Below are 14,984 nucleotides of genomic sequence, written 5' to 3'. Positions count from 1 at the left end.
GACCATTGCCCACACAGTGCCAGCTCCCAAGTGCCACAGGTAGCACAGCCAGCGGCAGGTTCCTGAGGCCGCAGAGCTCCCACTCCCTGCCAGACAGGGACGACCAGTGGGAATGGCTACACCTAGAGGGAACCCCCCAGGGGCCTCTCTTGTCCCAGTGCCCTCATTTCCCCCAGCCCTGAGGACTGAGGCACTCTGCAACTCCCTGAGGAAATTCCTGCAGCTGCCCTGCCACAGCACCAAGCCAAGCCGGAACAACCCAGGCTCAATTCTGGTCAGTTCTCAACGTGGAAGTAGCATCACTTGAAAAGAGCATTCCAATTATTATTCCTTGCTCCCTTCTTTTTATCTCACCCTAGTTGGGATGATAGCACAGGCAACCTTGGAGCACCAGGCAGCCCCTCCTGACTGTCACCTCCTACCAGCAGCCACTGTGTTTGGCTGCAGTGACACAGGAGGCTCTGCTTGTTTCCTCTTGGAATTGCAGGCCATGGGATGGTGGCAGCCAGGAGCCATTGATCGCTTCAGGGAGCAGCAGCACGACTGTACCAAGGCACTGACTGCCATGCAGAGACAACCCTTACTAGGATAGCAGAAAAGCTGGCTGCAGACCCAGACAGCAGCACAGGCAGAGGGCCCCGATGGGGAGTGGTCAACTGATGGTGGTGGTACTCGTAGGTGCACAGTGAGCACACCCTGGCACACTGCCCCCAGCTCCTCTCTGCACTTACAGCTGTCTCCTGGCACCAGCGCTGTAGTTTGGATTATCAGGATGGACAAAAGCCCGAGCTTAAGCCTTTACCTCTACTTTATTCAGCTCAACTTTCCAATGCATCTCTAAGAACCGACTACTGCAAGACAACCAAGCTGGAGGAACTCAAAAGTGGATTTGGTGCTCATTCCCGGACAGGCTATTGACCAAAGAGCCCAGTTGTGCTGGCTGAGGCAGGAGGCACTTTGTGCTCCTTTTGCAAGGAAATAACTATATGGGAAAAAGCTGCCACAGAGCAGACTTACCTGAGGAGTTGCATGGGACACTGCCTTCCTCTTGGATGATGGGCATAGTGGGCAGTAAGGGCATCTTGTCCTGCTTCCTCAAGACCTTCTTCTTCAAGGCATTACCAGGGTGTTTTCTCTGCACACTGGAAGCTGTGCCATTGACAGCTGCTTGGCTGAGGCCTGCAGGGACCAAAGAGGAGCTTGTAAGTGGAGGGTGCTGGACAGGGTCACTATGGAAAGGGCCAGAAAATTTGCTGGAGCTGGGTAACATCTCTGTGTTATCCCAAAGAACTTCAAGTAGAACACTGGCACGCTAGTATGGGACAAGGATCATACAATCACCCAGGAAAACCTACAACAATTTTGGTGGGAAGGCCCCTTTAACCACCATCTAGTCCAACCCCTGGGAAACGGAACATCTTCATCTGGATCAGGTTCCTCAGAGCCCCATGTAAACTGGCCTTGAACACCTTCATAGATAAATCAACAACAGCTTCTCTGGAAAAACCCTTGCAGCATTTCATTGCCTTCATTATAAAATAAATTCTACCTAATATCTAATCTAAATCTACCTTCTTCCAGTTTAAAAATCAAACTGCAGTGATGCTTCCCCTAAGAAACAAGGAGAAGCCAGTGTTGCTATGCTTTCGTTTTCCTGTTTCAGAGGCAGGCTGGGCAAGTTCCCAAAAGAAAGTGCAGATAAGCTTGGGTGGTGCCCTGGGGCTGAGTGCTGCCCCCGAAGGTCCCTGCTGCCGCCCTCGGGGCAGCGCACACAGCGCTGCAGCCAGAGCCCCTCAGCCGGGATTCACTGGGGAATGCTGCTTGCTCCTGGGGCTACAACAGAAGCACTGCCTCAGGGCTTCAGCACAGCTCTACAGTGCCAGCTCCTTGGAGGGGAGTGGCTCGAGAAGGATCTCTGGTCTTTTCATCAGAAGGTGCTGAATTTGGTTTCTTCCAGGTTGCACCTTGGTGGAAAAGCATTCTTCTGCATTCACATTGCCTGGAAGCTGCTCTTCAGAACAGAGTCTGAAGGGCAGGCGACTTTCCAAGACTGAATTTTCTACTCTGAAAGATTTTAGAGGTGAAGGTGGGAAGCTGATACTCTGTTACTAAGTGAGGCCATGGGCAAGACAATTAATGCCTCTGTGTTTTTCTCTGCAAAATGGAAATCATTCCTATGCAGGTTTCCACTCAGATGCAAGTGCAACAGCCCCCCAGTCTGATTGCAACACTGTGCAGAGGGTAAGGAAGAGCTCAAAAAGGACCAGCAGTGTAGACACCACTTACTTGCTTCAGCTGCATCCCTGGGCTCAACTCTCAGTGGAGGCAGCTTTAAGGATGATAAAATTTCATTCCTCTTCTTCATCTCATTCTCAAAAATCTCAGTTTTCTTCTGCTCTAACTTCTTTTCAGCCAACTTGCACAATGAAGAACGAACCTAGTTGCAATGGAAATACATCACAGACTGTAAGCAGAGACACACAAACCAGGCACATCATCTCATTGGGAGCATAGAGTCCACAGAGTGCCACAGACATTAATCCAGCTCCATATGCATTCCAATAGTTTCAGGAGAATGTCTCCCATCCTCACCTTGGCAATTATACACAGTGAGGTGGAACACTTTAGTGCCACAGCCTTACTCTGCTCCAACTGTGACAGGAAACCCTACTTGAAACATGGAAGTCATAGGAATGCTCCAAGACAAAGGAAGAGCTCCCATGAGCAGGCAGTTCAGCTCCTACAGGCCAGGGCAGGAGAATAAAAGCCATGTGCATTATGCAGCAAGGAGGGGTAATTGGCTGATGCTTAACACTTATGGCCAGGAAGTGCAGCTGTTTGTCACTTCCTGGCTTCTGAAGGACTCAGCTCTGAAGGACTCTCAACGACTTGGTCTCTGAGACCGGGAGACCAAAAGGAGGAGGGAGTCATGTGAAAACAATTTGGAGGAACATGGATATTAAGGAGCAGAAAATGTGAGAATGAGAGGGCTGTGAGATACAGCCAGAAAGGTAACCAGGAGACATCAATCTGTCCCGTTTTTATTTTGAAGCCTTGCTTATACTCAACGTTAGCATCTTTGCTTCTCTGCTTCTGAGGGTGCCCTTTGCCCACATTCACTGGTTTACAGTTTGCTCTGCCAATCAGAACTTCTCTAAAATGGCCTTTGCATATAAAGAATGCTTCGGGCATGACCTTGGCACCATCTCCATGCAGTGACTTTGGCACCACTGGAAGTAGCCAAGCAATTGCTCAGTAGCCATCAAATATATTCCCAAGACAATCCCCAACCCCCAAGAGTGGAGGATCATGGTTTTCAGAGGCATTTTGGGCCAAGCACTAAACAGCCACTGGAATGGAAGTCTGCTCATCCCTGTTCTTATCCCTTACCTTTCCAAAGCCCTCTCTCAGGTCTCTGTCACTTGTTAGACCAGGACTGGTGGGATGATCCATCTCCTTGAGCTGGCTCAGTGGGAGGCCTAGTACTGGAAGCAAAGGTTCCTGTAAATCTCTGGCACACTTCAATTGCCCAAAAATGTCATGCTTGGCAACAGGCAAGACAGGTTCCAGATTACAGAGCTCTAACAGGGCACAGAGATGGTGCATGAGAGCAGCAAGCTACATATGCCTAGACCCTCTCCCAGTGGATGGGCTCCTGGAAGGAGACATGACATTACTCTGTGGGCCAGCAGACTGAAACCTGCTGCCTCAGCCCCTGGATGCTGGAGAGCCTCTGTGTTTGATAGAGAAGGGCAGAGATGGAGATTGCTCTTGACAGAGATTCTTATCTGCCCTTATGCTGATTTTAGTAAACATCTTTCTGGTTCCTAAAAGTAGTCCCAGGTTCTAAACCTGTATGCTTTCAGATCAACATTTTGGGGCACCAGGGAGCCCAGAGCCCTGTGCTTCCCAGCAATGGCTCAGCTGCACATGCAGCCTCCTGCTCCTCTCCCTGCCCCACAGCTCAGCAGCCCTACAGCTCCACGGGGCACTGGCAGCAGCACAGCTCATGGCAGGGGGCACCTGCAGGGCACAACTGCTCCCTGGCAATGTGCACAGGCTCTCCAGGCTGGCACAAGACCCTTCCTCCCACCAGAGAGCGGCCCAGCTCCCACCTTACCTCTGTGGGAGGCTGAGCCATGCTGGTCCTTCCCCTTGTCCTCCTCCCTGGCAGTGACCCTGGGGACAGCGCTGCTCAGCTGCCTCTGCCGGGGCTCCTGGGCCAAGGCCCCCTGAGCCGGCCGGGAGCCCACACCTCCATTCCCAACGCTGGGCTTCCGCATGCAGGTCTCCAATCTGAGCAATTCATCGTTTTTCCTTGGGAGCAGAGGCATCCCAGCTCCTGTCACACACCAAGAGCTCTTTCCCTTCATCCTCTGGTTTTGTGTCATAGACTCAGAAGGATCTGTAGATCAAGTACAGGCAAAGAAGTGAGTTAATTGAACTCACTCCTTTACAATCAACTCATCTAATGGGTAGCGAATTCAAACTTTATTTTTTTGACTGCAAACATTTGTTGTTTCTTTATTTTTCATGAATCTAGCATAATTTGAATTTCTCTGAACAATGTGGAGCTGGCAAGCCAGGAGAGATGGGTTCTATGCCTGTTGCCTCCCCACTACTCCAGGAATCATTTCCTTCCAAAGAGTTGGAAACTCACACTGGCCTCTGGAATTTGACACTGTCTAGGAAGTGATTGTTTGCCAATCCTGTTATCAGGGCCATTGTTTCTGTAACTCCCACTCAATTCTATTTTAGGTTTTACACTTCTGTGTTTTCTTTATTTCTCTTTCAAACAAAGGAATTGCTGGTACACAAACTTTGGCACCACATGTTAGATGCAAAAGAAGCTTTGCTTTCCCAATTAGATGTCCTCAGGAATATGCAAGCCCCTCACTGAAGGGAATAAAGAGATCATCCAGAAGTTTCACTTTTGTTCTACTTCACTCTTGGAGGACTTTATTCCCTACCTTCTTTCCTGCAGAAACACCCAAGCCCAACATAGATATGACCTGTCTCAAAACATTTCTGATCACGGCCGATACTGACAAATTAGATTTTGTCTAATGGCGGGTCATTCTCAAATACTCTCCAACACAGCTCTTAGAACTATTTCTTTACATGGCTTCACAGGGGATAAAATCATGCAGCAGCCAAGCAGTAGGGGAAGAATAAGTGCCTCATACCAAGATTTTATTTCCCTTGTAGGATGTCAGGACAATTACAAAACTACAACCGGTAAGGGTTAATGCTATAGCTAATTTCTAGTCCAGAATAAATCCAGCAAAAATGTCACCTTACTTATTGAGCAATACTTCTCCCTAGCTGCATTAAGCATTCCAGCTGCATATCACCAATTAAGGAGTCATTCCAAAGGGCCTCTGCCCAGGATTTGGCAGAACTAATCCTGAGCAAAGGGGCCTGGGCATCTGATCCCTTTTTCTGCATCAGCACAACTGTTTCTTCAAATCTCATCTCTCCTATCATGACATGCCCCAAAATGGCAAAGGAACAACAACAACAGGCTTTGATGGAGGCTTTCAACTCAAAGGCATTGGCTGGCACAGACGCACCAGAGACCGCAGTTTGTCTGGCACAATTCTACTTGTCAGGGATCAGGCAAGGCAGGGACAGGGGGACAAGGCAGAAGGCATCTCCTCCCCCAGCCTCAGCCTGCAACACTGACACAGGCAGAGGCAGTGGGGCAAGAGATTTGCCATGGTGAACCTGCCATAGGTGGCTTTGGGCTTGTGCTGTCAGAGGATGACAAACTCAGACCCTGCATATGCTGCATCCATTTGGAATTGTCCTTCTCCTGAAATGCAAAATTCAACAGGATTTTCTGTCATAGGAGGTTTCCTGATTTCCCCCTGTGCAAAACCAGGCGGTGTCCATGAATCTGCCTTAGATCTCAAAGAGTCCAGCTGAGAAATTGCCCAAAGGAAAGGTTTTCTCCTTGAAGGGCAGGAGGAAGGAAAGGGAACATTTCTCATTTCCTGCTAAATGAGGATTTCCTTCTTTTTCTCTCCTAATTGAAACACTACAAAAGCTGCAGGGAGATAAAATCCAAATGCAGGATGGAGAAGAATGTTTTCTTTTCCCACACTACAATACCAGTGCCCCAAAGTACCACTCTAGCTCCTGCCACTCAACACTTCACAATGCAGGAATTTTCATTGTACCACCGGAGCGCACTCCCAGTAACTGGGCTCTGGGACAGTCCACTGAGGCCATCAAGGAATTGAAACAAATTTAAAGAAATTCTTAAAACCATGGTTCATAACCAAGTTTTCAAGATGTCACCTCTGATTCAATATGCCAATGGTCATTTTAGGACAGACATGCCCTGTACCTACCTGCATGTTCAGACTTCTCTTTGATGCTGCCGCTCGGTCTTGGCCTTGAGAAAGGGAGAACAAAAGCACATATGAGGAGGGAGAAAGAGAAGGGAGGGAAGAGGTGTAGCATGAGAGGAGGCAATCTTTCCTAGCTTGTTCACTCTGATGAAGGAGGAAATGCAAGAGACATCAAGCCAACAAGATGCAAAGCTGATTAATTGTCCTTAAGCTTTCAGTTGCTGCAGTCAGACAGAGCTGGCCAAGCTCCAGCTGAAACACAGCAGTCATTCTCCAACTTGCATCATAACTCCCCAATTGTGGTGTCTCTCCTTTTGAAACCTGGGGGGCTCCTACAGCCTCTCTGAAGCAGCAAAGGTTGCTAAGCTGAGACACGAGTCTGTATGGAGGGCAGCTACTTTGCTTCTGCTGACAAAGCTTGGCTTTGCCTGCTCATGCCTTGCGCTGGTGCCAGTCTCGTGCTACATGTGGTCAGAGCACTGGAGTGTTCTGAGAAGGATATTCCACCTCCTTGCTTTTTGAATAAGAAAACTACTTTTTCCAACTCAGCTGATAGCCAAGGATATTCAGATTGCACTTTCAAAGCCCTACCTAAGCTCTTCAATAGGAATGATACTCCTGAGTCCTTCTTTCTTCTTATTTATCCTTCTTTCTAACTCAGATAAGCATGACAGCTACATTTTATCACACATTTCCAAACCAATCTTTCCATCAGGTACAGTGCTAGAACTCTTCTCTAGCACCATGACCTCTTGGATTTTGAATCCAGGCCTCAATATTAAACACTGATTAAATCGTACATCTATAACCCAAAACTTCCCTGGAATCTCAGTTCACAGTGGAGGCCAAGGAAGATAGAAGTTATGCCTGACATTGTCTTTGGGATCCCTTCCCTTCCAAACAGATGCCAACCCACAGAGATGTCCAGAATCTGACAATAACTCCCAGGAGGTAATTGCTTTCCTAAGCTAGATTTCATGGCCTTTCTATTTGCAACTCCCACTGAGTTCTGGATTGGGTTTTATGTGCTGTTTATATTTCTCTTTACAACAAAGGAATGTTGTAACATGAACAACAGCACCCCGTGTTAAAAGTAAAAAAAGCAATACTAGAATTCGCAGACCCCTCTCCAGCAGCCAATATTTCTACAAGCATATGCTTGTGGGTGCTGAAGGTGGCAGTCACGGATTATAGTATTCTATCATCTTCAGGAGACAGACCCATGCAATACAGCTCCCAAATGACACCACAAACATTACAGAGGGAATCAATACCAAGCCCAGCAGAGGACCCATCTTCAGATGCTTTTAAGCCCTGCCTCCTCTTCCCCACCACCACCACCTCTGCCCTTGTGACATGCGGTGTGGGGTTTGACATGGAGCTGGATCATCACGGATGGGCCAAATGGTGAATACACAGAGGTTTCCCTAAGTACATGGGAGAGAGCTGACTGTGCAAAGGAACCTCACAAGATGGCAAGAGGGAGCTGAACAGCAGAGTGGAGCAGCAGACACCTTGGCTTACCTCATCTCCTGGGACTCTTGGACATCCAGCTGCACAGAGCTGAGCAGAGACCCTGCAGCACTGCCAACACGGGGACTGACTGCCTTGGGTATAGGGGGGATCAAAGGCAGTCCCCATGACCCCTTCTTCATAGCCACACCTCTGGGATACAGCAAGGACGCCTGGAAAGGGAGGTACACAGTGCTCAAATATAGCATCCAGCCTTGCCCTCATTCATGACTCAAGACAGTTACACATGCCCTGACAGGAAAAGTCAATATCATATATAGCAGATTGTCCTAGGAAGGGGAAGGGTGGCATAGGAAAGGGAATTGGTGAGGGAGAGACCATCCCAGCAGGAATCCACATGGTTGGCATCAGCATGTTCTGCAGTGCCACTGCCTCCACTGGCCTTTTGGATGGTATGGGAATGGGTTCAGATCACTGTTCTCTCCCTGTCTCTTAGGCACCTCACAGCCAGTGCTGATCACCAACCAAGTCTCCACAAAGCCATTCTGCAGGATGTCAGAACCTGCTTTTCTCAAGCCCCTCAATTCTTCTGCTGCTGCCCTTCCCTCTTACAGTTGCCCAGCAGCCTTTCAGCCCAGAAGCTGCTGAGCTCTCGCGATGCTCCGTGCTCTCCAGCTCCCACACCTCCATCATCTCAGGCTCACTGGCATTTAGGAAGTTCAGCAGAGCTCCCTGCCCTGCTGCTCTCTGCAAGGTCTCTGCTTGCCCAAGTTGCTCCAGGGCCCCCATGCCATGACCAGGAAGGAGGGTGGAGGTAGGAGGGGCAGGTGCACACCATTCTTTAAGTGTCCCTTCCTTTCTGGCACAACTAAAGCCCCAAATCAAGTCCTCTTCAAACTATAGTTAAAGGACCACATCCTGTCAGGGATACACTGGGCCCTTCCTCAGCAAGGCTGGAATCAAGTACATCAGCCTTTGATTGGACATTCTGTTTGCCAGACCTGTTGCTCATTTGCCTCCTCCTGCACCCCATGGCAAACCCAGAACAACTGCAGGTGCTGGTCCTGCTGCAAAGGCAATCGTGAGCCTGGGCTTGGGGCTGCTCTCCCCATGGCCACCTCCCATCCCTTCCCTCTGGACAAAGCCATGCCACAGCACACAGCTGCCCAGAAGCTGAAGAAATCTAGAAATAGCATCAGAGACAACTGTGTAGGAGGCCATGGCTGTACAACTCAAACGCTGTGACAACCTGGAACTGACTTTGCAGGACTGCCTGTTCCAGCAAACTCCTTTTTCCATCCCCACCAGACAGAGCTGATGGAAACCACCACCAAGACATAGACATGGTTCACAGATACCCGTGGGTTACTGAATGCAGGAGGATTGCTTAGCTGGAGCAGACAACTTTAGCAGCGCTGCCTTCTTGTTGGTGTTTTCTCAGCTACAAGACAAAGGAGCAACCATGACAGAACCCAGAAATCATTCAAAGCACTCTCCTGCTATAGATACACAGTGAGGACTTGAAATCTGCACTACACACCCATTTGCAAAGACAGCCTGAAGTGCAGAGTCCAGCTGAGACCTTCCTTTACTCAGGGGTTTCCCTTGCCTCACACCATAGGAAAAAGTCTGAAAACTCTGCCTGCAGCACATAATCTGAAAATCTATCACATGGACTTATCTTGGTCTTCTTACCTTATGCATTTTTCCCTCTGAATCCAGCTCCTGCTTGTTCTTACTGTCACTGGTGCTGCTGCCATTTTTCCCACCCTCCTGCTCCACACTGCAGATTTTAATTGGTTTAGAAGAAGGAGAGCTCTTCTGGATGGGAGGCAACAGTTTAGAAGGAGGGAGCATGGAGGGAGATGGCCGGAACAACTTGGAAAACATGAACCTAGTCAGGCCTGCAATGTGGAGACATAAAATAGAACAGAGGCTGAGATGCAAAGCTAAAGCATCTAAAGCTCCATATACCATGGAACACATTTCCTCAAAACTTCTAAACAGCTGCACAGGGAAACATGCACGTAACAGCAGCCACGTGAGGCAGGCCAGGGGCACACCCTGAGCCACTTCGCAGAGTAACCAGGGGAACTCCATGGCTTCTGGGCTGCTCTGGGACAGCAGGGAGCCCTGTGCTTCCCAGCAATGGCTCAGCTGCACATGCAGCCTCCTGCTCCTCTCCCTGCCCCACAGCTCAGCAGCCCTACAGCTCCACGGGGCACTGGCAGCAGCACAGCTCATGGCAGGGGGCACCTGCAGGGCACAACTGCTCCCTGGCAATGTGCACAGGCTCTCCAGGCTGGCACAAGACCCTTCCTCCCACCAGAGAGCGGCCCAGCTCCCACCTTACCTCGGTGGGAGGCTGAGCCATGCTCACAAGGGAACAAGTGAGTTAGGTGAACTCCCACCTGTAGAACCAATACATCTAATGGATGAGGCAACCAAGGGGTCTTTTTAGTTATTCAGAAAATTGCTTTGCTTTTATTTTTCAGGAAATTAGTATCACTTTAATTACTCTGAACAGTATGGTGCTAGCAAGCCAGGAAAGAGAGCTTCTACTGCATTGCTTATGTGTTTCTCATTGCCACCCCACTACTTAGGGATCTCTTTCCTTCCAAACAGCTGGCAACCCACAGTGGTCTCCAGAATTTGACAATTACACCTAGGAAATCATTCCTTTCCAAAGCTAGATTTCATGGCACTTGTTTCTGTAACACCCACTCAGTTCTGGGTTGGCATTTGTTGGTTGCCTTTATTTCCTTTTGCAACAAAGGAAGGGCAGGCTCATGAATGATGGCAACCCACATTAGAGGTAAAAGATGCTTTGCCCTCCCCATTGCTTGTCCCCAGTATTCAAGGAGCCCATATCTGTAGGGGACACACTGGCTTGCAAACATTCTGTTTTTGCAAAGCTTTATTGCTTCATGGGTTTTGCTTCATGGGTTTTTTCCCTGCTTTCTTTCCTGCAGAGAACCCAAAACCCAACATAAGACCTACATCCAAACATTTCTGATCATTGCAGTTAAAAACAATTCCAAATTCTCTTGGTGGAAATGCCATAGGGCAGATCATCAAAAGAAGACCTTGCATAAATCTGTATTTCTTTATGCCTGTAGATGGAACAGGTCATTTGTAAAAGCACACCAGATAAGGAGTAATGATACAGCTCATTTCCAGTCCAGAACTAATCCAGTAAAAATGTCTCCTTACTTATTGAGCAATACTTCTCCCTAGCTGCATTAAGCATTCCAACTGCATATCACCAATTAAGGAGTCATTCCAAAGGGCCTCTGCCCAGGATTTGGCAGAACTAACCCAGAGCAAAGGGGCCTGGGCATCTGATCCCTTTTTCTGCATCAGCACAACTATTTCTTCAAATCTCAACTCTCCTATCATGACATGCTCCAAAATGGCAAAGGAACAACAACAACAGGCTTTGCTGGAGGCTTTCAACTCAAAGGCATTGGCTGGCACAGACGCACCAGAGACCGCAGTTTGTCTGGCACAATTCTACTTGTCAGGGATCAGGCAAGGCAGGGACAGGGGGACAAGGCAGAAGGCATCTCCTCCCCCAGCCTCAGCCTGCAACACTGACACAGGCAGAGGCAGTGGGGCAAGAGATTTGCCATGGTGAACCTGCCATAGGTGGCTTTGGGCTTGTGCTGTCAGAGGATGACAAACTCAGACCCTGCATATGCTGCATCCATTTGGAATTGTCCTTCTCCAAAACTGGAAAATTCAAAAGGACTTTCTCTCACAGGAGGTTTCCCTATTTCTCCCAGTGAAAAACCAGGCAATTTCCATGACATTCCTTCCGATCTCAAAGGGTTCAGCTCAGAATATACCCCAAGTTAAAGTCTTCTCCTTCAAGGGCAGGAGGAAGGAGTGGGAATATTTCTCATTTCCTGCTAAATGCTTTCTTTTTTTGGTTCTAATTGCAACACTAGAAAGGCTTCAGGGAGATAAAAGGCAGGCAAAGAATGGAGAGGAATGTTTTGTTTCCTGCAATGCATTTCCAGGGCCTCAAGATACCACTCCAGCTTATGCCACCTAAGACTTCACATTAGAGGAGTTTTCAGAGCATCCCCGGAGCATAATCCCAGTGACTGGGCTCTGGGACAGTCCACTGAGGCCATCAAGGAATTGAAACAAATTTAAAGAAATTCTTAAAACCATGGTTCATAACCAAGTTTTCAAGATGTCACCTCTGATTCAATATGCCAATGGTCATTTTAGGACCGACATGCCCTGTACCTACCTGCATGTTCAGACTTCTCTTTGATGCTGCCGCTCGGTCTTGGCCTTGAGAAAGGGAGAACAAAAGCACATATGAGGAGGGAGAAAGAGAAGGGAGGGAAGAGGTGTAGCATGAGAGGAGGCAATCTTTCCTAGCTTGTTCACTCTGATGAAGGAGGAAATGCAAGAGACATCAAGCCAACAAGATGCAAAGCTGATTAATTGTCCTTAAGCTTTCAGTTGCTGCAGTCAGACAGAGCTGGCCAAGCTCCAGCTGAAACACAGCAGTCATTCTCCAACTTGCATCATAACTCCCCAATTGTGGTGTCTCTCCTTTTGAAACTTGGGGGGCTCCTACAGCCTCTCTGAAGCAGCAAAGGTTGCTAAGCTGAGACACGAGTCTGTATGGAGGGCAGCTACTTTGGTTCTGCTGACAAAGCTTGGCTTTGCCTGCTCATGCCTTGTGCTGGTGCCAGTCTCGTGCTACATGTGGTCAGAGCACTGGAGTGTTCTGAGAAGGATATTCCACCTCCTTGATCTTCCAAGAAGGAAAAGGCCTTTTCCAACTCAGCTGATAGCCAAGGATATTCAGATTGCACTTTTAAAGCCCTACCTAAGCTTTTCAATAGGAATGATATTTCTGTGACTCATTCATTATTGTAATCACTCGGATAAGCTTGACAGCTACATTTCCTCAAACATATCCAAGCCAATATCTTTCCATCAGGTACCATCCTATAAAACTTCTTTAGAACCTTTCCCTCTTTGATTTTAAGGCAAGATCTAAGCATTAAACATTGATTGGCTTACACATCTATAACCCAAACTTCTCTGGGAGCTCATTTCAGACCGGAGGCCAAGAAATAGACAAGTCACACAGCATGTTTACAGAGGCAGCACCTGACTGTCCAGACACCTCTCCAGCAGCTAATATTTGGCAAAACGTAATTTTTGCGTGCTGAACTTGAGACTCAAGGATCACAGTATTCTATCATCTTCAGGAGACAGACCCATGCAATACAGCTCCCAAATGACACCACAAACATTACAGAGGGAATCAATATCAAGCCCAGCAGAGGACCCATCTTCAGATGCTTTTAAGCCCTGCCTCCTCTTCCCCACCACCACCACCTCTCTGCCCTTGTGACATGAGGTGTGGGGTTTGACATGGAGCTGGATCATCACAGATGGGCCAAATGGTGAATACACAGAGGTTTGCCTAAATACATGGGAGACAGCTGACTGTGCAAAGGAACCTCACAAGATAGCAAAAGGGAGCTGAATTGCAGAGGGGAGCAGCAGACACCTTGGCTTACCTCATCTCCTGGGACTCTTGGACATCCAGCTGCACAGAGCTGAGCAGAGACCCTGCAGCACTGCCAACACGGGGACTGACTGCCTTGGGTATAGGGGGGATCAAAGGCAGCCCCAATGACCCCTTCTTCATATCCCCACCTCTGGGATACAGCAAGGATGCCTGGAAAGAGTGGTACACAGTGCTCAAATGTAGCATCCAGCCTTGCCCTCATTCATGACTCAAGACAGTTACACATGCCCTGACAGGAAAAGTCAATATCATATATAGCAGATTGTCCTAGGAAGGGGAAGGGCGGCATAGGAAAGAGAATTGGTGAGGGAGAGACCATCTCCCAAATTTGCCACCTCTCTCTTCCTGCTCATTTGTCTGCAATTGCAGCTACACTCCCAGCTGGAATCCACATGGTTGGCATCAGCATGTTCTGCAGTGCCACTGCCTCCACTGGCCTTTTGGATGGTATGGGAATGGGTTTAGACCACTGTTCTCTCCCTGCCCCTTAGGCACCTCACAGCCAGTGCTGATCACCAACCAAGTCTCCACAAAGCCATTCTGCAGGATGTCAGAACCTGCTTTTCTCAAGCCCCTCAATTCTTCTGCTGCTGCCCTTCCCTCTTACAGTTGCCCAGCAGCCTTTCAGCCCAGAAGCTGCTGAGCTCTCGCGATGCTCCGTGCTCTCCAGCTCCCACACCTCCATCATCTCAGGCTCACTGGCATTTAGGAAGTTCAGCAGAGCTCCCTGCCCTGCTGCTCTCTGCAAGGTCTCTGCTTGCCCAAGTTGCTCCAGGGCCCCCATGCCATGACCAGGAAGGAGGGTGGAGGTAGGAGGGGCAGGTGCACACCATTCTTTAAGTGTCCCTTCCTTTCTGGCACAACTAAAGCCCCAAATCAAGTCCTCTTCAAACTACAGTTAAAGGACCACATCCTGTCAGGGATACACTGGGCCCTTCCTCAGCAAGGCTGGAATCAAGTACATCAGCCTTTGATTGGACATTCTGTTTGCCAGACCTGTTGCTCATTTGCCTCCTCCTGCACCCCATGGCAAACCCAGAACAACTGCAGGTGCTGGCCCTGCTGCAAAGGCAATCGTGTGCCTGGGCTTGGGGCTGCTCTCCCCATGGCCACCTCCCATCCCTTCTCTCTGGACAAAGCCATGCCACAGCACACAGCTGCCCAGAAGCTGAAGAAATCTAGAAATAGCATCAGAGACAACTGTGTAGAAGGCCATGGCTGCACAGCTCAAAAAGCTGCGTCAACCTGGAACTGACTTTGCAGGACTGCCTGTTCCAGCAAACTCCTTTTTCCATCCCCACCAGACAGAGCTGATGGAAACCACCACCAAGACATAGACATGGTTCACATATACCCATGGGTTACTGAATGCAGGAGGATTGCTTAGCTGGAGCAGACAACTTTAGCAGCGCTGCCTTCTTGTTGGTGTTTCCTCAGCTACAAGACAGAGGAGCAACCATGACAGAGCCCAGAAACCTTTCAAAGCCCTCTCCTGCTATAGATACACAGTGAGGACTTGAAATCTGCACTACACACCCATTGCAAAGACAGCCTGAAGTGCAGAGTCCAGCTGAGATCCTACTTTGCTC

At 48.9% G+C, this 14,984-nt stretch overlaps 1 protein-coding gene across 1 annotated transcript in view; it reads right to left on the bottom strand.

The window, feature by feature from the left end:
- LOC134042027 (serine/threonine-protein kinase pim-1-like) overlaps positions 1–14,984 on the bottom strand; it is a gene marked incomplete at its 3' end in the record, with an annotated part of 31,839 nt that overhangs the window by 16,648 nt on the left and 207 nt on the right. The gene's annotated exons all lie outside the window — the stretch shown is intronic.

Source organism: Cinclus cinclus, chromosome 3 (assembly GCF_963662255.1).
Source record: "Cinclus cinclus chromosome 3, bCinCin1.1, whole genome shotgun sequence".
Lineage (NCBI taxonomy): Eukaryota > Metazoa > Chordata > Aves > Passeriformes > Cinclidae > Cinclus > Cinclus cinclus.
This window is presented reverse-complemented; position numbering and strand designations above follow the sequence as displayed.